Here is a 24348-nt window from a genome sequence, read left to right on the forward strand (position 1 = left end):
GGAGGCCCGCCCCCTGCGGACGTCACTCCGCGGCGGCCGCCGCCGGTGTGAACCGGTTGATGAATGGCTAAGCGCCGAGCCGGAGCATCCCCGCGGCGGGGGAGGGAAGGAGCTGCCGGGGCGGGGGTGGGGGCTCCGGGATGCAGGAAGCCTGAGGTTAAGAAGGGGTGGGAGCGAGAGAGATTCCGATCTATCGACTGGAAGGAATCATGCTGCAAACCACGTTTCTCATAATTAAAACCATCCAGGAGTGCACACATGTCTCATGAGGAGACTCGAAGTTTGCCTGAATCGTAAAATGCAATCCTTCCAGGGCTGGAACCGCGTCTCAGTGTCGACCCTGCTTTCTACTGCCTTAACCACGGTCATCTTTGCCAGTGGTTTACCTTGGCACCTGGGCCCCGAGTACCTTCGTCATCAAACAATATTTATGTCGCAAGACCGCTGTACCCGGTGACTCAACACCTTGCATGCCATGGCCTTAGGCTTGGTCAAGATGAATTCTTGTCCCTGGGGGCGCTTTCAAGCGGGGAGAAACTTACCTTCGCAAAACTTAAGGCTATAGAAGATGGGGAGAGTATCTTTTGATGCAGACGAAGCCCTATGCTCCCTATATTCTTTTTTTGATCACGCTTCTCTATACTACGTACGCGTGCAACTGCAGTTGGCTCAGTTGTGGCATTTCGAAATCACATGCATCCTTTGTACTGCTGCTCACTTGATATGTTGTCTCAGATAATGAAAGGTTAGGAAGTGCTTAAAGAAAGCGTTTTTAGAAATTAAGAATCTTCGGTTTTATCAAGCACTGATGTAATTCTTTGCGTCAAAGCTAAAGCTCTTCTTTATGTTCGTTTTCAGTCCTCTTTTACTGACTTCATTATTTAAGCCCCTAAGAAGTAAAGTCTTATCGCAATTCTGTGCCATACAAGGGCAACTCTGTTATTTATAATCTGAAAACCCTTTCTCCTCAGCTCTGGGGAAGGAGTAAACAGGACCTTTACCTGCTTTTTAAGAACTCAGTTTTCCACTAACACTGAAGCCTTTTGTTTGTTATTTTCACCGAGTATGAGATTGGAGAGGGCTTTAGGGATCAAATTTTGTCCTCTTTCAGTGCCCTGCGGCATCTTAGGATTTATTAGAACTTCTATTTAGAGACTGGTTGTATAGTTATTCAACTTTCTTAACTCTGTAAGTAAAATAAGAACTTTCAAAAAACGAAAACAAACAAAATCCTGGGCCAGACTTTCAAAGGAACAAAAATTCATCGTCATTTTGAAGAAAATGGCTCACCTACGACACATTTTAATCCATTAAAATCAAGGAAAACTAGCACACTTGAGAAATATGTCCCTTTACAAATAAATGATTTAAAAAAGTAAAGACTTTAAAATCTTAAATTCTAAGAAAATATAGAAAGCTTAAAAATCTTGGGTGGTAGGGGCAAAGCTAAGCAGGCTGGGGAACTCAAGCCAAAAAAAGGGACAGATTTCATATATAAGAACTAAAAACTTTTATGTGGCAAAAGGCTTTTGACAAATGTCAGTTTCACACTGTGGGAAATATTGGTGAAACTTCATGGGTAGGGTTAATATAAAAAGCTTGTCCAATGTATATAATAGTGTAGTTAAAAAGCACATATTCAATCAGCCACTCTTACTCCAAAAGTTGGTAAACACAGATAATTGGAATAGTGAAACTTTTTCATGTAATGGCATTTCAAAAAATCCATTTGGTGGGACAAGATATAAACTCAGCAAATGATTAACAGAGCTAAATATGTGTTAGCCAATTTTCTTGTAGAACTTGTGATACAAGTTGTGAGCCTTGTGATCCACAGATCCTGTAATTACCACAAGCAGTGCTGACACGAAGTATCCCGTCAGCTATGCTCATCAAGTTCTAAAAGCTCTCAAATTCTCAAGTGGCCTGGGGGTCTTAGCCTCTCAGACAAGGTACCATCTTATTCTACTATGAAAGTAACATATTTAAAGGATGAAAAAATAAGGCTTTTGCTGTTGAGAGAAATGATGCATTTTATTTTATGTATTTATTTGAGATGGAGTCTTGCTCTGTTGCCCAGGTTGGAGTACAGTGCTGCAATCTTGGCTCACTGCAACCTCAGCCTCCTGGGTTCCAGCAATTCTCCTGCCTCAGCCTCCCAAGTAGCTGGAATTACAGCCACCTGCCACCACACCTGGCTAATTTGTTTGTACGTTTAGAAAACCCCATGTTGACTAGGCTGGTTTTGAACTCCTGACCTCAAGAGATCTGCCTGCCTCAGCCTCCCAAAGGAAAGGACACATTTTAAACAAGATGTAAGTGTGGTCATGCTGACCAATCCATTAAATGTTCCTGCTTCTTTGTCTGCTGCCATTGTGGTTCACTGCTATGCTGAGGGTGTCTGCTGTATTTAGTTTAATACTTTTAAGCTGCAGATTCTTGGAGAACAGTAGAACATCCCAGCATTGGTCAGGAGACTCCTGTGATTTGAGGACTCACTAACCCTTACAGACTTGCACTCAGAGCATTAGCACCTGTACTTATTTAAAGCGGGTCTCTAACAGACTTGAAAATAGTGCTTCCGGACATCAAAAAGTGAGAAAACACCTCTAAAAGCCAATGCTTACTCTAAGCTCCAGGAGAAGCTCTAAAATAGAGGATTTTCCCTCCTGCTAAACAAGATTCTCAGCTGGAAGTTACTTCTCTCAGCAAAACATGTGTCCTTGACCTCATCACGATAGGCAGGGCTTTCTATTGACAATTCAAAATATAAAAGCCAGCAGTTGGGAAATAAGACTAGAAGAATATTATAAGGAGGTTGAGCGTGGTGGCATACAGGCTCATGCCTGTAATCCCTTCACTTTTGGAGACCAAGGTGGGTGGATCACTCGAGGTTGGGAGTTAGGAGTTCAAGACCAGCCTGGTCAACATGGTGAAACCCATCTCTACTAAAAATACAAAAAATTAGCTGGGCATGGTGGCAAGCACCTCGAATCCCAGTTACTTGGGAGGCTAAGGAAGGAGAATCACTGGAAAGCCGGGAGGCAGAGGCTGCAGTGAGCCGAGATCGCGGCACCGCACTCCAGCCTGGGAGACAGAGTGAGACTTCATTTCAAAAAAAGAATATTATAAGCGATATTTTTATGGAAGATGAAAGACTGCAGAAGGCAAGAGTGCAGAGGAAGATTGGCAAATCTTGATGAAGAAGAACAGAGAAATCTTCACAAGAACAGCAGATCTAGTAAACATTGATTCCATTTATACCAAGTTTACAAAAGGAGTGAAGGATTCCTTGATTTTCAATCTTCTCAGATTGGTTGGGGCTTACAAGGAAGTCTGATAAAAACATTTAACATAGCAAGAGTAATATCATTGCAATAATAGATTAAATGTGACAATATCAACCTAGAAGAAGACACTGGATTGCAAGGTATAATGACAGTCTAGCAAATATATTTAATAGAGGCAAATATCCCAATGGGCCATAATCTAGTAAGTGTCTGGATACTGGTGCAGAGGGTAAGTTCCCATACCCATATTTAACAAGAGTCCTAAAAATTTGGCCGGGCGCGGTGGCTCACGCTTGTAATCCCAGCACTTTGGGAGGCCGAGGTGGGCAGATCACGAGGTCAGGAGATTGAGACCATAGTGAAACCCCGTCTCTACTAAAAATACACAAAAAATTAGCCGGGCGTGGTGGTGGGTGCCTGTAGTCCCAGCTACTCGGAGAGGCTGAGGCAGGAGAATGGCGTGAACCCGGGAGGCGGAGCTTGCAGTGAGCCGAGATTGCGCCACTGCACTCCAGCCTGGGGGACAGAGTGAGACTCCGTCTCAAAAAAAAAAAAAAAAAAAAAAGAATCCTAAAAATTCAAGTATGCCATGGCTCCTGTCAGCATTGTTAAAGTTTATTTCCCTCTTGCTGTTTTAGAACAGCCTATTTTATATCCAATTAATTTTCTTGTATGATTATTAAAAATAAATATGTAGTATACAGGCATACCTTCATTTATTGTGCTTTGCAAATACTGTTTTTCTTTTTTTTAACAAAATGATGGTTTGTGACAGCTTTTTGTCAAGCAAGTCTATCAGAGCCATTTTTCCAGTAGCATGTGCTCATTTCATGTCTCTGTGTTACATCTTGGTAATTCTCCCAATATTTCAAACTTTTAAATTATTATTGCATTCGTTATGGCAATTTGTGAACAGTGATCTTTGATGTTGCTATTGGAATTGTTTTGGGCCACCACAAACTGTACCCATTTAAGATGGCAAACTTATTCGATAAATGTTGTATATATTCTGACTGCTCCGCTCATCGGCCAATCCCTCAGTGAGACGCCGCAATACTGAAATTAGGCCAATTAATAACCCTACAACGACCTCTAAGTGTTCAAGAGAAAGGAAGAGTCATTAATCTCTCACTTTAAATCAAAGCTAAAAATGATTAAGCTGAGTAAGGCAAGTTGAAAGCAGAGACAGGCTGAAAACTAGGCCTCATACCCAAAACAGTCAAGTTGTGAATGCCAAGGAAAAGCTCTTGAAGGAAATTAAAAGTGCCACTCCAGTGAACACAGGAATGATAAGAAAGTGAAACAGCCTCATTGTTGATAGGGAGAAAGTTTTAGAGTTCTGGATAGAAAATCAGCCACAGCATTCTCTTAAGTCAAAGCCTAATTCAGAGCAAGGCCTTAACTCTCTTCATTTTTATGAAGGCCGAGAGAGGTGAGGAAGTTGTAGAAGAAAAGTTTGAAGACAGCAGAGGTGGATTCATGAGGTTTAAGAGTAGAAGCCCTCTCCCTAACATAAAAATGAAAGGTGAAGCAGTAAGTGCTGATGGAGAAGCTGCAGCAAGTTATTGAGAAGATTTAGCCAAGAACATTGATGAAGGTGGCTACACTAAATAACAGATTTTGACAATGCACATGGTCACTGAAAGGCTCTGATGGAGATGTACAAGGAGATTAATATTGTTTTCATGCCTTCTAACACAGCATCCATTCTGCAACCCATGGATCAAGGAATAATTTTGACTTTCAGGTTTTAATATTTAAGAAGTACATTTCATAAGGTTACAAGTTGCCGTAGATGGTGATTCCTCTGATGGATCTAAGCAAAGTAAACCAAAAACCTTCTGGAAAGGATTCCAGATGCCATTAAGAACATTCATGAGAGGAGGTAAAAGTATCAGCATGAACAGGAGTTTGAAAGAAGTTAACTCCAACTCTCATGGATGACCTTGAGGGCATTCAAGACTTCAGTGGAGGAAATCACTACAGATATGGTGAAAATAGCAAGATAATTTGAGTTAGAAACAGAGTCTGAAGAGTTGACTAAATCGCTGCAATCTTATGATCAAACTTGAATGAATGAGGAGTTGCTTCTTATGAAGGAGAAAGGAGAATGGTTTCTTGAGATAGAATCTACTGCTGGTGAAGATGCTGTGAGCATTGTTGAAATGATAAAGGATTTAGAATATCACATAAACTTAGCTGATAAAGCAGTGGGCTACAACTTTGAAAGGAGTTCTCTTGTGTATAAAATACTATCAAACAGCACTGCCTGCTACAGAGGAAATTTTTGTGGAGTCATCAATGCAGCAAACTCCATTGTCTTATTTTAAGAAATTGCCACAGCCACCTTAACCTTCAGCAACTACCTCCCTGATCAGTCAGCTGCCATCATCATTGAGGCAGGATTCTCCAGCAGCAAAGATTATGACTTGCTGAAGGCTCAGATGATTGTTGGCATTTTTTAGCAAAAGTATTTCTAAATTAAGGTATTCTAGGGTACCCGTTTTCCCCACTTACTTTCTGTGTCCTGACCAAAATCACAGTGACCCAGCCAGCCGTAGCCATAGGTTCTCCTCAGCTGGCTTGAACCCAAACCAGCTTGAACATTCCCAGGGACTGATAATAGTGTCTTGGTTTACTGGAAAGAAACTGACCCCGACCCTGAGCCGAATTCCTTAAATTTTCATGTAAACTCCATCCCCTCACCCCCTGGCTACAGACTTATGTGGGTAAAACATCCCTTTTCTCTTGCTGTCCATCACAATGATACATTGCAACACCCTGCAAGTTCCTTTAATAAATGTTTTGGACTGATCACTCTGGCATTTAGAGCTTCTTTCTTTGAAATCTCAAACCAGCCCTGTCTCCAAATGGTTTGGGGTACTCTCTTGTAGGAATTCTCCTGCTGCTGCTTTTAAGGCAACTCCAGTTATGGGTTCAGTGGGACAAAACAGGTATGTACATTTTGTAGACATAGTGCTATGCACACTTAACAGACAATAATATAGTGTAAATAGGAACCAAAAAATGCATGTGGCTTCCTTTATTGTAATATTTGTTTTATTGTGGTGGTCTGGAGCTGAACTTGCAATATCTCCAAGGTATGCCTATGCTTAAATCTCTATGAATATATAATTTGCAGTGCTTAAATATTGTTCAAAACTAAAACATGCTCTATATTAAAAAGTGACTTAATTTTCTTCCTTAAGACATTGATTTAAAGTTTTAACCAAAAGTCTTTTGAATAAGTTTTGATGAATAATCAAAATGCTGTAGCAGTGCTACATCCTAATTTCTGTGGGAAATTTAGACACAGAAATTTCCAATGAGCAAATAAGCTTGTCACGACAAGCCTTTTAAGGAATCTGGCCTAAGGACAAAGTCCAAAGGCAAGTAGCTGCCTGTGGGCTACTGTGTTTTGTTGAGTCAGACATATAGAAACAGTCACCTACCTAGGAGGGTACTACAGATGTAAATATTTATATTAATAAATGAATCCTGCTAGATCAGAAGTAACATCAAGTCATCAAATCAAACCATTTGAGGTAATATTTTCTCTGTAAAACTGATTAAGGCAGTTTTGAACAACTTTTTTTTAAAGTCTTTTTTAAGAAACAATTCTCTTGAATCAATCTCTATTATGCCCATTCTCTGTCTCTTTATTTTTCATGTCTAAGTGTAATCAATTTAAATATAAACCTGAAAGTTGCCTAGGTAGTCTCCAAATCAAATGAGAATGTGTATTCACATTAGTAATTCTGCCGCTTAATATAGTATTTACTTCTGTAGGAGCGTAGTGTGCATATTAAGATGTGACAGACACAGCCTGGGCAACACAGTCAGACCCTGTCTCTACAAAAAAAAAAAAAAAAATTATCTGGGCATGATGGTGCATTCCTGTAGTTGTAGCTCCCTGGGAGGTTGAGGCGGGAGGATTGCTTGAGCCCAGGAGTTTAGAGCTGCAGTGAGCTGTGATCATGCCACGGCACTCCATCTAGGGCAACAGACCAAAGACCCTCTCTCTCAAGGAAAAACAAAAAAGTAATGATGGACAGATTGATTAGTAAGAGAATACTTTTCATTTGCATGCTGAAAGGCACCATTTCCTTGGGGGACTAATAAAGGACTTATTATGAATCTATCAATAACTCATGACTGCTTTGCCTACTGGTACCTGGAGGAATCTAGTTTGAGAAGACTCTTCTTATTTTAGTAAATTTGGGGAAATTTCTGTTGCTATTCTATAGCCTGAATAAAAATCATTTGGGAATTGAAAATCAGGAATGCCACAGTCTCCATGTGGTTGTTTAGAACATGTTGAATTATGCCACAGTCTGAACTGAGGCAAAAATAGCTTAGGAAAGGAGAATTTAATCTGGCTAGAGAAAGGGAATGGAGTATAAATAAATTTTAAAGGTTGGATATGCATGCTATGGCAAAGCTGTCACTTGACAGGTTTAATTTACAGAGTTGGCATTTAGGCTGCAGATAATCCAGACAGACACTGACCTAAGCAGCATTACTGGGGCAGGCCTTACATAAGGAGAAAAGTTGTTGAACAATTTCCTGCAAGCATAACAACATTTATTTAACAAAAGCTACAATAGTCATGCTTTTTTCTTATCCTAACACAGTTGCTTTTTAACTGGGGATGTTCAACAAACATTGCTATCTTTGTGTATTTCTATAGTTCCATTCATGGTTGGAAGATACTGAACATAAGAGAAAATGAGTATAGAAGCCTTTTGAAATTTCTCTCTTTTTTTTTTTTTTTTTGAGACAGAGTCTCTCTCTGTCACCCAGGCTGGAGTGCAGTGGCGCAATCTTGGCTAACTGCAACCTCCGTCTCCCGGGTTCAAGTGATTCTCCTGCCTCAGCCTCCCAAGCAGCTAGGATTACCAGGCACCTGCCACCACACCCGGCTAAGTTTTGTATTTTTAGTAGAGATGGGGTTTCTCCATGTTGGCCAGGCTGGTCTTGAACTCCTGATCTCAAATGATCCGCCTGCCTTGGCCTCCCAAAGTGCTGGGATTACAGGTGTGAGCCACCATTAAATATAGTTGTCCTATAATGTATTTCTTTAACCCTTAGACATATTAATGCACATAGTAAATACTCAACCACTATTTATTTGGATACTATCATATTACTTTCCCACATAAAATTCTATTAGGGCATCCTATTCCCAGTTTTTCTAAGTTTTCTTTGCAGGGTTCTTAGTCTCTCAATCCCGTTAACAATGGTGTTCAGTGGAGTTTTGTCCTAGGGCCTCCTGGACTCACTTTCCACTTTCCTTGGGGTTTTCACCTATATCCGTAGCTGTGGCTGTCAACCTTCCCTCCTCCCCCAACACATGTGTTAAATGCCTAGCATATGCCAGGCACTCTGCTATCTTATGAACAACATAAACATGTTTTCTGCCCCAATGAAATTTATATACAGGTGAGAAAAGAGAGAAAATAACAAGTAAATAAGCATAGAATATATTTATAATCTGTGCTGTGAAGGAGGTCAACAGAATGGCTGGGGTGACTTACTTTAGACAGTGAAGTCAGGGGTGGTGTCTCCCAGGAGATCCAGATCTAAATGATGAGAATGAATCACAAAAAGAGGGGGAGGAAGAGAGATATTTTTGGTGGAGGAAATGACAACACAGGATTTCAGGTGGGAGTCTGGTTGGTACTTAAGTTGGAAGACCTGAGGGACTGCAGCAATACAAGGGAAGGAAATAAGCCTGGACATCTAGCAGGGACTGGATCACGCAGGACCTTGTAGGCCATGGAAAGAATTTGGATTTATTTTGCTGACAGTGAATCACACCACATATCAGGAAATGTGTTTTAAGAAAATTGTTTTTCTGTTTTGTGGAGAATGGACTGGAGAAGGCCCTAGAGTAGAATTATTTTAACAGGGTGAAACACTTGAGATTCCTGCCTTGTCAAGTGGAAGACAATGTTGGTGTTGACTGTGATCAGGGCAGTGGAGGCAGAGGAAAGTGGAGGGACTAGAAATATGGAAATAAATGGAGAAGATTCCCATCGCAAAATGCCACACTGCCTCCAAAAACTGTCAAAGGCCAGACAGAGATCTAAGGCCATGGTTTTGAGCCTATTTTATGCTATGGTGCTGAATGTATAGGCACACTGATGAAAAGTTCCATAATTTCACATTTTCATTAGCAATACGTTTGTAAGGAATAAACCAGAAACTTAAAATAAATAAAGGCACTCAAAGTATGCTTAGAGAAAGACACTATTTCTGAGGGTTTTGAGAATATAGCAGCAGGATTCCTAAAAATTATATATTTAGGTATTAAGAGAACAATTAAACTCTTGATAGATTACAATAACAGCAAGAACAGCTAAAATTTATTGTGCTCTTATTGTTTTCCAAGCTATGTGCTAAACACATATTTGCACTGTTTTGTTGAATTTGTTAGAATACTCAGACTCTGAGATAGAAATTAGTTAAAAAATCAACTCCTAGTGGGTGATGTCACTTGAAGTATCTATATAATGAAATACTTTTCGGATATTAAAAGTATCTTGCCGGGCACAGTGGCTCACGCCTGTAATCCCAGCACTTTGGGAGGCCAAGACAGTTGGATCGCTTGAGGTCGGGAGTTCGAGACCAGCCTGACCAACATGGAGAAACGCTGTCTCTACTAAAAATAAAAAATTAGCTGGGTGTGGTGGCAGGTGCCTGTAATCCCAGCTACTCGGGAGGCTGAGGCAGAATAATCACTTGAACCCGGGAGGCGGAGGTTGTGGTGAGCCGAGACCGCGCCATTGCACTCCAGCCTGGAAAACAAGAGTGAAACTCTGTCTCAAAAAAAAAAAAAAAAGAGAAAGAAAATACCTTAATGTCTTTAACATAATTAAATAATTGTAATGTTAAATAAAAAGAAATGCTATAAAAAATAGAAAGAAATAAACTAAAATGTTAACAGGTAATAACTGACATTTAAATACTTTATGGGTGTCACTGGGTGATGTGATGATAAACAGTTTTTTATTTATAACTTCCTATATTTTGTATTTTTTTTTCCAAAAATGATACTCTTACAGTTGGGGAAAAATCATTTCAGATAAATGCTCAAAGAGGTTGCACCGATAGGTCTGTAGCCTTATTGTACTCTCTGCAGCAGAGATAGAAGCACCAGGTTATCCTAACCTGACAGCAGCTGTCAAAAACTTTATAATCACTTTCATTCTGATTCCATGTTCTTGGATAGTTAATCTGATTATAATTTACTTTCAATGTGTATTTATTTGCCATCAAATGTGAGAATATAATGCCCAACCAGTGAGAAGCTCCCTGGGAAATTAAAGTTGTTTATATATCATGTTTGTGGCTATAAACCAAGAAATCGCCTCTAAACGTTTGGAAACATCTAAAACCCAAGGTGACTTGGGTATAACCTAAGGGAAGCTGCCCTGGAATGTGTAAGCGGAAACAAAATCAATTTTATTTTATCTGCCCAGAGGAAGATTGTGAGAACAGAAGGAAGATGACGGCTGGGTACACAGAATAGAAAGGTCTAAAGTTACGAAGGTTGTCAGTGTTTATCAGGCACTGTCTAGGGAAGAGGCATTGAATCTGTACTGAACATGCTGGTTGTTGTAGAAACATACCTTATTATGGGATAGTATTAATAACATTGACTGACATTTATTGAGTGCTTACTGTGTGTTGGGTATTGTATTAAGCACTATATTAATCCTTTCATAAATCTCTCCAGATTGATATTACCCCCATTATAAAACTCAGGACATGCAGCCTCAGAAAGCTTAGGGTCATACAAGTATTATGTGATGCAGCTGGAATTCAAATCCCAGTGGCTTAACTGCAAGAGTCCCTGCTTCTATCACTCTGTTAGGCTGTACTCATGGCCTTGAAATATCCCTTAAGGTTATTTACTTTCTTATGCTCTGGTTCTTTGCTAAACAAACAAGCTTTCAATTATTAATTTGGCTTCCTACATGTTCTGATCCTGTAAAGGAATTATTCCATTACAAATGCACTGGCATTTGGGCTTATATTTCATCCTTCCATGAGTTTAGTAAAAGTGAATCATAAAATATGATTATGCAATACTTTACTGAAAATCTGCCCTTCCTTTTCATTCTGATGGCTACTTCAAGAGCAGTTTTTCCCTAGACTAATGCTACTCTAAGTGTAGTCTGTGAACTGGTGCCAATCTACGAACTGTTACTGGTCTGAGAGGAGATAAGCATAGAAACTGAGAGCAAGCATTTAAAAACCTTTACAGCGATTTGACAGGGTAACTTTATTTCTATTGAACTTAATTTCAAAAATTAGGCTTTGTGGCTGGGTGCGGTGGCTCACACCTGTAATCCCAGCATTTTGGGAGGCTGAGGTGGGCAGATCACCTGAGGTCAGGAGTTCGAGACCAGCCTGGCCAACATGGCAAAAACCCATCTTTACTTAAAAAAAATACACAAATTAGTGGCCCATGGTGGCACATGCCTGTAATGCCAGCTAGGGTGGCTGAGGCAGGAGAATCATTTGAACTCGGGAGGCAGAGGTTGCAGTGAGTCTAGATCATGTGCACTGCCTTCCAGCCTGGGCAACAGAATGAGACTCTGTCTCAAGAAAAAAAAAAGGCTTTGCATTTTGTTTTTTACTTTTCACTTTTCTTTTCTTTCTTTCTTTTTTTTTTTTTGAGACGGAGTCTTGCTCTTGTCACCCAGGCTGGAGTGCAATGGCGTGATCTCAGCTCACTTTAACCTCTGCTGCCTGGGTTCAAGTGATTCTCCTGCCTCAGCCTCCCAAGTAGCTGGGATTATAGGCGCTTGCCACCACACCCCGCTAATTTTTGTATTTTAGTAGAGACGGGGTTCCCCATATTTGCCAGGCTGGTACTTTTCACTTTTCAAGTAATTCATTTTTATTGAGAGGCACTATTGTAAATGATGAAAACTATGGAAATTGGTTAGATATGTTATGAAATGCGTTACCATAGGGTACCTTCCTTAGTCTTTCATAAATGAGGCCATTTCGTGATCTTCCACAATATTATATATTCCTGGTATGTCCATCCTGGGTTGCTGTTGTCAAGAAAAAACACTATTCTGGCCAGGCACGGTGAATCACCCCTGTAATTCCAGCACTTTGGGAGGCCAAGGCAGGAGGATTGCTCGAGCCCAGGATTTCGAAACCAGCCTGGGCAAACCTGCCTCAGACTCCCAAAGTCCTAGTATTATATGCATGAGCAACCATGCCTGGCTGTGAAATTCATTTTTTTTTTTTCTCTTTTGAGACAGAGTCTCATTCTGTCACCCTGGCTGGAGTGCAGTGGCGCAATCTTGGCTCACTGCAACCTCTGCCTCCTGGGTTCCAGTGATTCTCCTGCCTCAGCCTCCTGAGTAGCTGGGATTACAGGCATACACCACCATGCCTGGCTAATTTTTGTATTTTTAGTAGAGACAGGGTTTCACCATGTTGGCCAGGATGGTCTCCATCTCCTGACCTCATGATCTGCCCACCTCGGCCTCCTAAAGTGCTGGGATTACAGGTGTGAGCCACCGCACCTGGCCGTGAAATTCATTTTTTAAACCAAATGATTTTTTTTTGCTGCGTTTAAGCCGTTTTTCTTTTATTTGGTGTTCATTGTGAAAAGTAAATTTGCTGTTTTTACAAGTAAGGATGGAAATGAAACTGTCAAATAGCTTCATACACTATCACTTCCCCCAAATAACTCCACTTAAGTCCCTGCTGTTTACAAGTATCATTATATTGTGATCCTTTTAATTAATGTAGAACAGCTTTAATAATCTTTGTTACAAGGGAGTATTTATACGATATTTTTCCTCATTAGCATGTTATTTGTAAATATGAACTGATTTTGGTGAAGTCAGACTTGTTAATTTCCCGCTATGGACATAGTGAACATCAGTGATTCATCTCTCCAGTGTTCTGTTGACTGATAAGGGGAGCAGAGTGAGCAAAATGATCTATCCTTCATGCCTCCATACAGTCAAGCCATCCTTATGGCCTTCGATATGTCCTGTTTAAAGCTAATCACCCTTCAACATTTATTCAGTGCTTACTATGTGCAGGCATTGTAATAGACACTTCAGGAGCATTATCTAACTCTTACAACAATCCTACTTGACAGATGAGGAAACTCATTCCATATCTTTATTTCTTTCTTGAAACTCTCTTATGGGGGCCCCTGGGATGGCTTGCCTTCCTCTGCCTCCCTGCCCTATAGGTGTTGGTATTTTAAAGAATATTTCCTATTCTTTCTCTGCCATTCTTATACACTTTACAATTTCAGACTTGCTTAGAGGACTTCTTTGGTCTCAACTTCCAAACATTCAAAGATGACTCTAAGATGTGCTTCCAGTAAAGTCTTCTCTTCTGAGCTCTGGATGTATTTATATTTCCATGGGATGAACTGAGGCACCTCATATTCAACATGGCTTAGGCTGAGCCAATGATCTCTCTTCCCCCATGAGACCTATTCATTTTACTGTTATCATGAGACAGTGACTGGAACCTTTGTCCCTCAGGTGCTCAAGCCACAGATGTGGCAGTCTTACTAGACTCCTCCCTTTTCTTCTTTTCTGTCTGACTGGCTACCACATTCTATTGAGTCTGGAGAGCAGTGGCTCAGAGATTGTCCCCCTCCATCTAATTTTTTACTGTCAAAAGCCTTATTTGTTCATTTGTTCCTTCTTTCCTTCCCTGCTTCCTTCTCTCCTCCATCCCTCCCTCCCCCCCTTTTACTTCCTTCCACAATATTTTCTGAGTTGTATTGCAATAACTTAATTCAATGACTTGTCTTGTCCCATCTAATCCACCCTGCATTTAAAAAATGCATATGTGGCCAGGCACGGTGGCTCACGCCTGTAATCCCAGCACTTTGGGAGGCCGAGGCAGGTGGATCACAAGGTCAGGAGTTCGAGACCAGCCTGGCCAATATGGTGAAACCCCATCTCTACTAAAAATACAAAAATTAGCCAGGCATGGTGGCGGGTGCCTGTAGTCCCAGCAAGAGAATTGCTTGAACCCAGGAGGCAGAGGTTGCAGTGAGCCGAGATCGCACCCCTGCACTCCAGCCTGGGTGACAGAGCAAGACTCCATCTCAAAAAAAAAAAAAAGCGTATGTTCAGTATCATTTTAAAAAATGCATATCTGATCTTGCTATCCTCTTTCTCAAAATCCTCCAATGATCCTACACTGACTTTTAGATAAAGTCCAAACTCTTTCGCAAGATATTTAAGAGCCTTCAAGAAGATCATGACTGCCTTATAGCCCTGCCTCCTGCTCCACTCCATTACGCTTTCCAGATGTTTGAAACCAACTGTGATTTCTAACATAGATGCCACACTTTCTCAGACCTCCATGGCTTTGTATCTGCAATTCCTTTTACCTGGAATGTTCTCTTACTACTTCCCCTAAAACCTAATATTAATTTATATTTTTATTTTTATGAAACGGAGTTTCACTCTGTAGCCCAGGCTGGAGTGTAGTGGTGCGATCTCGACTCACTGCAACCTCCATATATATATATATATATATACACATGGGGTGGTTCTCATGCCTCAGCCTCCTGAGTAGCTGGGATTGCAGGCACGCACACTACACCAGATAATTTTTGTATTTTTAGTAGAGACAGGGTTTCACCATGTTGGCCAGGCTGGTCTCAAACTCCTGACCTCAGGTGATCCACCCGCATTGGATTCCCAAAGTTCTGGGATTACAGGCATGAGCCGCCATGCCCACACCTAATATTAATTTTTAAATTAAATTTTCCTGACTTCCTCATCAACACAGGTATTCCATTCCCTGTACTTCCATTGTACCTTGCAAATACCTCTATTGCAGCATTCATCCCATGATGATAATCATTTTTTAAATGTCATCTATCTCCCTCATACCCTTTGAAGAATTCCAAGGCAAAGGCTGTGTTCTATTAATTTCCCTGTGCTTAACACAGTACTTGGCACATAATAAGTATTTAATAAGAAACTAGCATATTTCATGCTATTATTGTTTCATGCTTGATTTCAGGATGTTTGGATGACTGCGCCAGTGTTTGGTAGAAAACAGAAGCCCCGAGAAATAGGATCTGGTAGCAGACAATGAGATTAGAGGATGAAATCAAGAAGTGATGATGGTATTAGATGGGTTTATCTTGGATAGTATCACCTAAGTGCTACAGATTGTTTACTAATTTCTGCTTGTTATATTTGGGCATTTCTTGTAAAAGTCGATGAACAACTCACTTTTATGTTACTGTTTAGAATAATCATACTTTTTATTCTTTGAAATGATTAACAAGAACTGACAAGCAGTATCAGTGACTCAGGAATAAATTATTGATGTAGTACAGATTCACCCAAAGTGATAGTGACATGCTGATCTTTTTGGCAAAGCCTTTGCTCAGAGAATTTTAGACTTAACTTCCCCTGTGGTATCATCCTCCCATTATGCATTATGAGGCATACAGAAACCACGCCCTGAGAAAATACCTAACAAGGCACACCTAGGGCAAGTTTGCCATAATATCTTAAGTTGTTTTACTAGGCAGGGCATAGTGGCTCATGCCTGTAATCCCAGCACTTTGGGAGGCCAAGATGGCAGGATCGTTTGAGCCCAGGAGCTTGAGACCAGCCTGAGCAACATAGTGAGACCTCGTCTCTACAAAAAAAGAAAAAAAAAAAAGGCAAGAAAAAAAAAAAACCAAGTTTGGTGTTATACACCTGTATTCCTAGCTACTCTGGAGGCTGAGGCAGGAGGAACCCTTGAGGCTCAGACGAAGAGCTGCAGTTAGCTGTGATTGCGGCACTGCACTTCAGTCTGGGCAACAAAGCAAGAGCCTGTCTCAAAATAAATAGATCACAGTAAAAAAATTTTTTAAATTAAGAAAATAAACTGTTTTCTCGTATTAGGGTGATTAGATTTTTAGATTTGCAAAATGTGAACTTGAAAACTGGAGTAATTTTTTTGGAAATTCAGGGAAAATATTTCTATTGTCTTTATTGTGTTATACCAAAGAAAGGCTGAATAATATTAAAGTTTAATTGAGGCCAGGTACGGTGGCTCACTCCTGTAATCCCAGCACTTTGGGAAGCTGAGGCAGGCAGATCACTTGAGGCCAGGAGTTCGTCAGCCTGGCCAACATAGCGAAACCCTGTCTCTACTAAAAATGCAAAAATTAGCTGGATATTCTGGTACACACCTGTAATTCCAGCTACTTGGGAGGCTGAGGCAGGAGAATCGCTTGAACTGGGGAGGCAGAAGTTGCAGTGAGCCGGGATCACGCCAGTGCACTCCAGCCTGGGTGACAGAGCGAGACTCCGTCTCAAAAAAAAAAAAGTTTAATTGAGAAGTGAATTGCATACTTTCTGTTGACTCACCATTGCTAGACAGAGTGGATGTATGCCTTTGGTAATAGAAAGTTGATATGTCACTCAGGGAGACAAAATCCTCCATAACTACTACAATAGGCACAGAGATTTTTTGTGGTGCCAAGAACTATGATTGCAGCAGCAGCTACACTGGCAGTAGCAATACTTCTGGTAACCCAGGCCTCCTGCCATTTATACAAATGGATAACCGAAGACGCTGGAGAAAGGGAGATACTTTTTGGCCATCAGCAATTTCAAGGATTTTCCTTCCTATTAATCTAGATCTAATCTAATGACTGTGACAACAATATTGAATTATTAAATATTCTAATTTCCAGGGAACTCTCCAAAGGTCCTTGTTTCATTCTAAAAATCTGACTTAATCCTCTAATGGTGGAAATATTTGCCCTGGAGAGTCATGTACCTCTACTCAGGGTAGCCGCTAAAGATCTACAGAACTCATTTTCTTTGCTGAGCCAACTAGATCTTCTTTGAAGAAGGAAGGATCAGTTAGCACTGTTCTTATATTACCAGAAATGAACAATAATTGTTTTGGGAGTGGAAAGATGAAAAGAAATCGAGGTGTGAGTCTTCCAGGAATACATGGAATAATTGCTGCTTTGCTTGGCTGTGTTCTGATATCAACCACATGTTAACAGAAACCATACCATGTGCTTCAGAACTTCCGACATTGCTACTAAAAACACAATTGTCTCTTTGTACGATTCTGACATAATTTCTGTGAAAATCTGCTATACACCAGCATTGCCTAAGAGGTGGATATACAAACATAAATAAGAGTAAGATTGTCCCCAAAAGGGACCCATATGTAAACAGTGACAATACAGCTTGATAAATTGTTCCTTCTTTTTGAGACAGACTTTCACTCTGTCACCCGGGCTAGAGTGTGGTGGTGCGATTTCAGCTCACTGCAACCTCTGCCTCCCTGGTTCAAGGAACTCTTGTGCCTCAGCCTCTCCAGTAGCTGGGACTACAGGCCACCGTGTCTAAATTTTGTATTTTTAGTAGAGACGGGTTTCACCATGTTGGCCAGGCTGGTCTTGAACTCCTGACCTCAAGTGATCTACCCACCTTGGCCTCCCAAAGTGCTGGGATTACAGGCGTGAGCCACCGCACCCGGCCTAAATTATATAATAGATGTTCCTTATTGTGTGCTGTGGGAAGGCTGAGAAGAGATACCTAATTCAGCCTGGAAGGCTGTAATGTGGGAGTGGAGGTAAAGCCCTTGAAACAGTCTTCTAAGGATTTGGGACTACAGTCTAGAAGAAAGTGTATAAGAATTTCTGGTCAAGTTCTGGACAAGATGCTCCCAGTATTATGATAAAAGAACATGAATAGAATGCTTTTCATATGCTTTGAGGTTTAAGAGAGACCAGAAGCTTGATAAGAATAGAGAAAATTCCTACTGTAATGGAATATACTTAAAAAGAAACTGCAAAACTAAATTATAACTAAATACACTTCTGGTGAGGATTGTAAAGTCTTTTTATTGCCTCTGAGAGGAGGCTACCATCTGTTACTTTGAATATTTGTGCTTTCAGTCTTCTGAATGTTTTTAAATTTAAATTAAAGCACTGAATTACTCCTCCCCTCCTCAGATATAGTCAATGGCTATGGAAATTTCTAGACTGGTAATTGGAAATTTTCAGGTGTGGTTATAAGCCTCTTAAAATAAGGCTGACTGATATCACTAACTTTGATGCCCTGCTATTTTTCTTTCGTATTTTCTGTATTAAACTACTGTAGCCATAACCTTTTGAATAACCTGACTCAAATACGTTAATTGTACTCCATTACAATTATAATCCCAGGCTGGGCAATGGTTTTGTTTAGTTTGGTTATGTTCCTGCCACAATTTCCTCTTCCTTTCTCTTCTCCTACAATCCTTCAGTGAATTTTAAATCATAGTGTACCTTTCCTGCTCCTATACACAAAGATACTAAATTCCAATTCCCCCAACCTAATCAGTGATAATGCAATCAATTCTTTACCAGGAAGCTACGCATTCCTTAGCTGTCATTCATTAGTTAGAACATCAAGATCTAAATATGTGCTAATGTCCAGGGAAGGCTGACAAATTAGCTACACTGAGACACTAAAATAGCTATACTGCATGACAGGATACCAAACTGGCCTTCATTAACCTGTCTTGGCCAAGAACTTCTTTATTTTTAGGCCACCCATGTAACTGGTTATTTATAAGGAGGAAGCATATTGACCTTTGGCTTTCACTACTGAACACGACAGTCATGGAGACCAAAATTATGTGTGAAAATCATTCAGTGACCACAGGAGATTCTATGTGAACCCGAGTCGCTAACAGCATCCTGTTACTTCATGGTCCTGAAGCATGGTTTGGGGTACAAAATTTCAGCCTTGTGTTAAAAGCAGAGCTTTGACATCATCAACAGATTACGTTAAACTAAGCTGTATCACACAATTACTGGGGACTTATTTGATGAGGCAAAATTTGTAGTTCAAATTTGAATTGTATACTTTGGAGGAAACAATGGTTTGAATATAATCAATATACACAGATATACATTCTCTGTACTAATTTGCAACTGGTGACAAGTTAAATACAGTTCTGGTACATGTGTATGAAGACTCTTGTGCAAATACCTACATCATAGTTCCCAAGAATATTCATTAAAAAAAGGTTATGATCATAAAACAATGTTAAAAATAATGAACTGACTTCAAACTATACTACAAGGCTACAGTAACCAAAACAGCATGGTACTGGTACCAAAACAGAGATACAGACGAATGGAACAGAACAGAGCCCTCAGAAATAATACCACACATCTACAACCATCTGGTCTTTGACAAACTTGACAAAAACAAGCAATGAGGAAAGGATTCCCTATTTAATGGTGCTGGGAAAACTGGCTAGCCATATGTAGAAAGCTGAAACTGGATCCCTTCCTTACACCTTATACAAAAATTAATTCAAGATGGATTAAAGACTTACATGTGAGACCTAAAACCATAAAAATCCTAGAAGAAAACCTAGGCAATACCATTCAGGACATAGGCATGGGCAAGGACTTCATGTCTAAAACACCAAAAGCAATGGCAACGAAAGCCAAAATTGACAAATGGGATCTAATTAAACTAAAGAGCTTCTGCACAGCAAAAGAAACTACCATCAGAGTGAACAGGCAACCTATAGAATGGGAGAAAAATTTTGCAACCTACTCATCTGACAAAGGGCTAATATCCAGAATCTACAAAGAACTCAAACAAATTTACAAGAAATAAACAAACAACCCCATCAAAAAGTGAGCAAAGGATATGAACAGACACTTCTCTAAAGAAGACATTTATGCAGACAACAGACACATGAAAAAATGCTCATCGTCACTGGCCATCAGAGAAGTGCAAATCAAAACCACAATGAGATACCATCTCACACCAGTTAGAATGCCAATCATTAAAAAGTCAGGAAATAACAGGTGCTGGAGAGGATGTGGAGAAATAGGAACACTTTTTACACTGTTGGTGGGACTGTAAACTAGTTCAACCATTGTGGAAGTCAGTGTGGCGATTCCTCAGGGATCTAGAACTGGAAATACCATTTGACCCAGCAATCCCATTACGGGGTATATACCCAAAGGATTATAAATCAGTCTGCTATAAAGACACATGCACACGTATGTTTATTGCGGCACTATTCACAATAGCAAAGACTTGGAACCAACCCAAATGTCCAACAATGATAGACTGGATTAAGAAAATGTGGCACACATACACCATAGAATACTATGCAGCCATGAAAAATGATGAGTTCATGTCCTTTGTAGGGACATGGATGAAGCTGGAAACCATCATTCTCAGCAAACTATCACAAGGACAAAAACCAAACACCACATGTTCTCATTCATAGGTGGGAATTGGGAATTGAACAATGAGAACACTTGGACACAGGAAGGAGAACATCACACACCGGGACCTGTTGTGGGGTGGGGGAGGGGGGAGGGACAGCATTAGGAGATATACCTAATGTAAATAACAAGTTAATGGGTGCAGCACACCAACATGGCACATGGATACATATGTAACAAACCTGCACATTGTGCACATGTACTCTAGACTTAAAGTATAATAAAAAAATAAAAAAAATGAACTTAATATGACAGAGTCCTAGTTTTGAGACAAAATATTTGTACATGGGAAAAAAGCCTGGAAAGAAGTAAGTGAAAATGCATATTGTGACTATTTGTGAATCAGTATGAATTGTGGACGTTTTATTTTCTATTTTCTATTTTTTGTTGTTGTTGTCCAAATTACCCACAGCGGCTGGGTGCAGTGGCTCATGCCTGTAATCCCAGCACTTTAGGAGGCTGAGACAGGCGGATCACCTGAGGTCAGGAATTTGAGACCAGCCTGGCCTACATGGTGAAACTCTGTCTCTACTAAAAATACAAAAACTAGCCAGGTGTGGTGGCGCACACCTGTAGTCCCAGCTATTTCGGAGGCTGAGGCAGGAGAATCACTTGAACCTGGAAAGCAGAGGTTGCAGTGAGCAGAGATTGAGCAACTGTGCTCCAGCCTGGGCAACAGAGGGAGACTCCATCTCAAAACAACAACAAATTACCCACAGTGGCTTGCAATACTTTCATAAATAAAACAAAACCTATCAACATTTTCCAAGAGGTCCAGGTAATTGTGGTCAAGTATGTACAATTAAATTCTCAAAGCAAAAATAAAGGTTATTTAAAAAAAAATTATGGGGCTGGGCACGGTGGCTCACGCATGTAATCCAAACACTTGGGGAGGCCGAGGCAGGCGGATCACCCCTGAGGTCAGTAGTTTGAGACCAGCCTGGCCAACATGGTGAAATCCCTGTCTTTACTAAAAGCACAAAAATGAGACGGGCATGGTGGCAGATGCCTGTAATCCCAGCTACTCAGAGGCTGGGTCTGGGAGAATTGCTTGAACCCAGGAGGTGAAGCCTGCAGTGAGCTGAGATCACGCCACTGCACTCCAGCCTGGGCAACAGAGGGAGACCCTATCTCGATTCAAAAACAAACAAAGTAACCAACCCAACACAAATAACACTCTAGAAATGTTTAAAAACAAACCTCCTATTCACATATGCACCCGAACCAAGGCTCGAGGAGCTCTTACAGGCCCTTTACCATGAAAGTTGGTGTGGTCTACTCACCCCTCTCTGTAGCAGTGTTCTTCCTTCAGGTAGAGTTATCTGAAGAATGCTTCAACTTCTGTAGCTTCACCCTCCTCAGGTAGAGTTGTCTGAAGAACGAACGCTTCAACCTTGGTAGCTTCACCCTCGGCTCACCAAATGGTGACCTAAGCTGCTCACAACTCCTTTTATACTCCAGAAAGAGAGGGCGGGCACACTGCCCTGGTTGATTACATTATCTCTGATTAATCACATAATCTTTTTTGCACACTGCCATCAATTGCAATCCAGTGAGGGGCTCATGAAGCATTTTGTTTTGGATCTATTATGTAGATTAAAAAACCAATCACTGAGGGTTATCTAGTTCCGCTCACATTTTTCAGTTTTAAAGTTTTTCTTTTAAAATTTTTTATTTGTTTAAACTTTTCAAGTTGACACATAATAATTGCACATAAGGCGGGGCGCGGTGGCTCACGCTTGTAATCCCAGCACTTTGGGAGGCCGAGGCGGGCGGATCACGAGGTCAGGAGATAAAGACCACGGTGAAACCCCGTCTCTACTAAAAATACAAAAAAAAGTTAGCCGGGCGTGGTGGCGGGTGCCTGTAGTCCCAGCTACTCGGAGAGGCCGAGGCAGGAGAATGGCGTGAACCCGGGAGGCGGAGCTTGCAGTGAGCCGAGATTGCGCCACTGCACTCCAGCCTGGGTGACAGAGCGAGACTCCGTCTCGAAAAAAAAAAAAAATAATTGCACATATTATGGAGTACATAGTGATATGACAGGTATAACATACAGTGATTAATTAGATCAGAGTAATTAGTGTATTCATCATCTCAAACATTTATCACTTCTTTATGTTGTGAACATTCAATATCCTCCTTCTAGCAATTTGAAACTGAATATTATTGTTAACTATAGGCATCTTACAATGCTACAGAACACTATAATTTATTCCTATGTAGTTGCAATTTTGTATTCTTTAACAAATCTCTCCCTATTTTCCTCTTCCCTCTACCCTTCCAAGCCTCTAGTATACCCTATTCTACTTTTTACTTCTATAAGATCAACTTTTTTTTTTTTAGCTTCCACATATGAGTGAGAACAATCTGTGTTTAACTTTCGGTTCCTGCCTTATTTCACTTAACATAATGTCCTCCAGTTCTATCCATGTTACTGCCAATGACAGGATTCCATTTTTGTATGGATAAACAGTATTCCATTGTGTATATATATATCACATAAAGATTTTCTTTAAAAAAAAAAACAAAACTTCAAATCTTGTCAACATTTATCACCTTTAAAAATAATTAAATCAGGCTGTCTTCTCCTGCCGAAAGGAAAGAAGGCCAAGGGGAAGAAGGTGGCTCCAGCCCCGCTGTCATGAAGAAGCAGGAGGTTAAGAAAGTGGTGAATCTCCTGTTTGAGAAATGGCCTGAGAATTTTGCCATTGGACAGGACATTCAGCCCAAAAGAGACCTAACCAGCTTTGTGAAATAGCCCCACTATATCAGGTTGCAGTGGCAGAGAGCCATCCTCTGTAAGTGGCTGAAAGTGCCTCCTGAGAGTAACCAGTTCACCCAGGCCCTGGACCACCAAACAGCTGCTCTGCTACTTCAGCTGGCCCACAAGTACAGATCAGAAACTAAGCAAGAGAAGCAACAGAGGCTGTTGGCCCTGGCCAAAAAGAAAGCTGCTGGCAAAGGGGATGTCCCCACTAAGAGACCACCTGTCCTTCGAGCAGGAGTTACCACCATCACCACCTTGCTAGAGAACAAGAAAGCTCAGCCGGTGTGATTGCACAGGACATGGATCCCATCGAGCTGGTTGTCTTCTTGCCTGCCCTGTGTCGTAAAATGCGGGTCCCTTACTGCATTATCAAGGGGGAGGGAAGACTGGGACTTCTAGTCCACAGGAAGACCTGCACCACTGTCGCCTTCACACAGGTTAACTGGGAAGACAAAGGCGCTTTGGCTAAGCCAGTGGGAGCTATCAGGACTGATTACAACGACAGATACAATGAGATCCGCCGTCACTGGGGAGGCAATGTCCTGGGTCCCAAGTCTGGCTTGCACCGGCAAGCTCGAAAAGGCAAACGCTCAAGAACTTGCCACTAAGCTGGGTTAAATGTACACTGTTGAGTTTTCTGTACGTAAAAATAATTAAAATAATACAAATTTTCCTTAAAAAATTAAATCAGAGTTGTGTTTACATTAACTCAATAAACCTTTTCTGAACTTCTACCATGTACCGTGGTACCCTGGGCTGTGCTTGGAGAGAGGAATAGAAGGAAAAACAGGACATGGTCACAGGCTCTACATAGCTCACAGGCTGCTACAATGGAGACAAACAAGAAAACCGAGAGCACCTATGTAGGAATGTGGCATAAGGACATATAAATACTGCTGTGAGTAGCGAACACTTTAAAGTGCTTGCCTGGTGCCATTCGAAGCCTGTTCTACGTATAAATTCATTTTATCCTCACAACAAACCCATGATGTAGATATTGT

At 40.8% G+C, this 24348-nt stretch overlaps 1 pseudogene; it reads left to right on the forward strand.

Annotated features, from left to right (window-relative positions):
• The first annotated feature begins 298 nt into the window (after positions 1–298).
• LOC129462085 (large ribosomal subunit protein eL8-like) lies at positions 299–23965 on the forward strand (annotated as a pseudogene).
• The last annotated feature ends 383 nt before the right edge of the window (positions 23966–24348 follow it).

Source organism: Symphalangus syndactylus, chromosome 2 (assembly GCF_028878055.3).
Source record: "Symphalangus syndactylus isolate Jambi chromosome 2, NHGRI_mSymSyn1-v2.1_pri, whole genome shotgun sequence".
Taxonomy (NCBI): Eukaryota; Metazoa; Chordata; class Mammalia; order Primates; family Hylobatidae; genus Symphalangus; species Symphalangus syndactylus.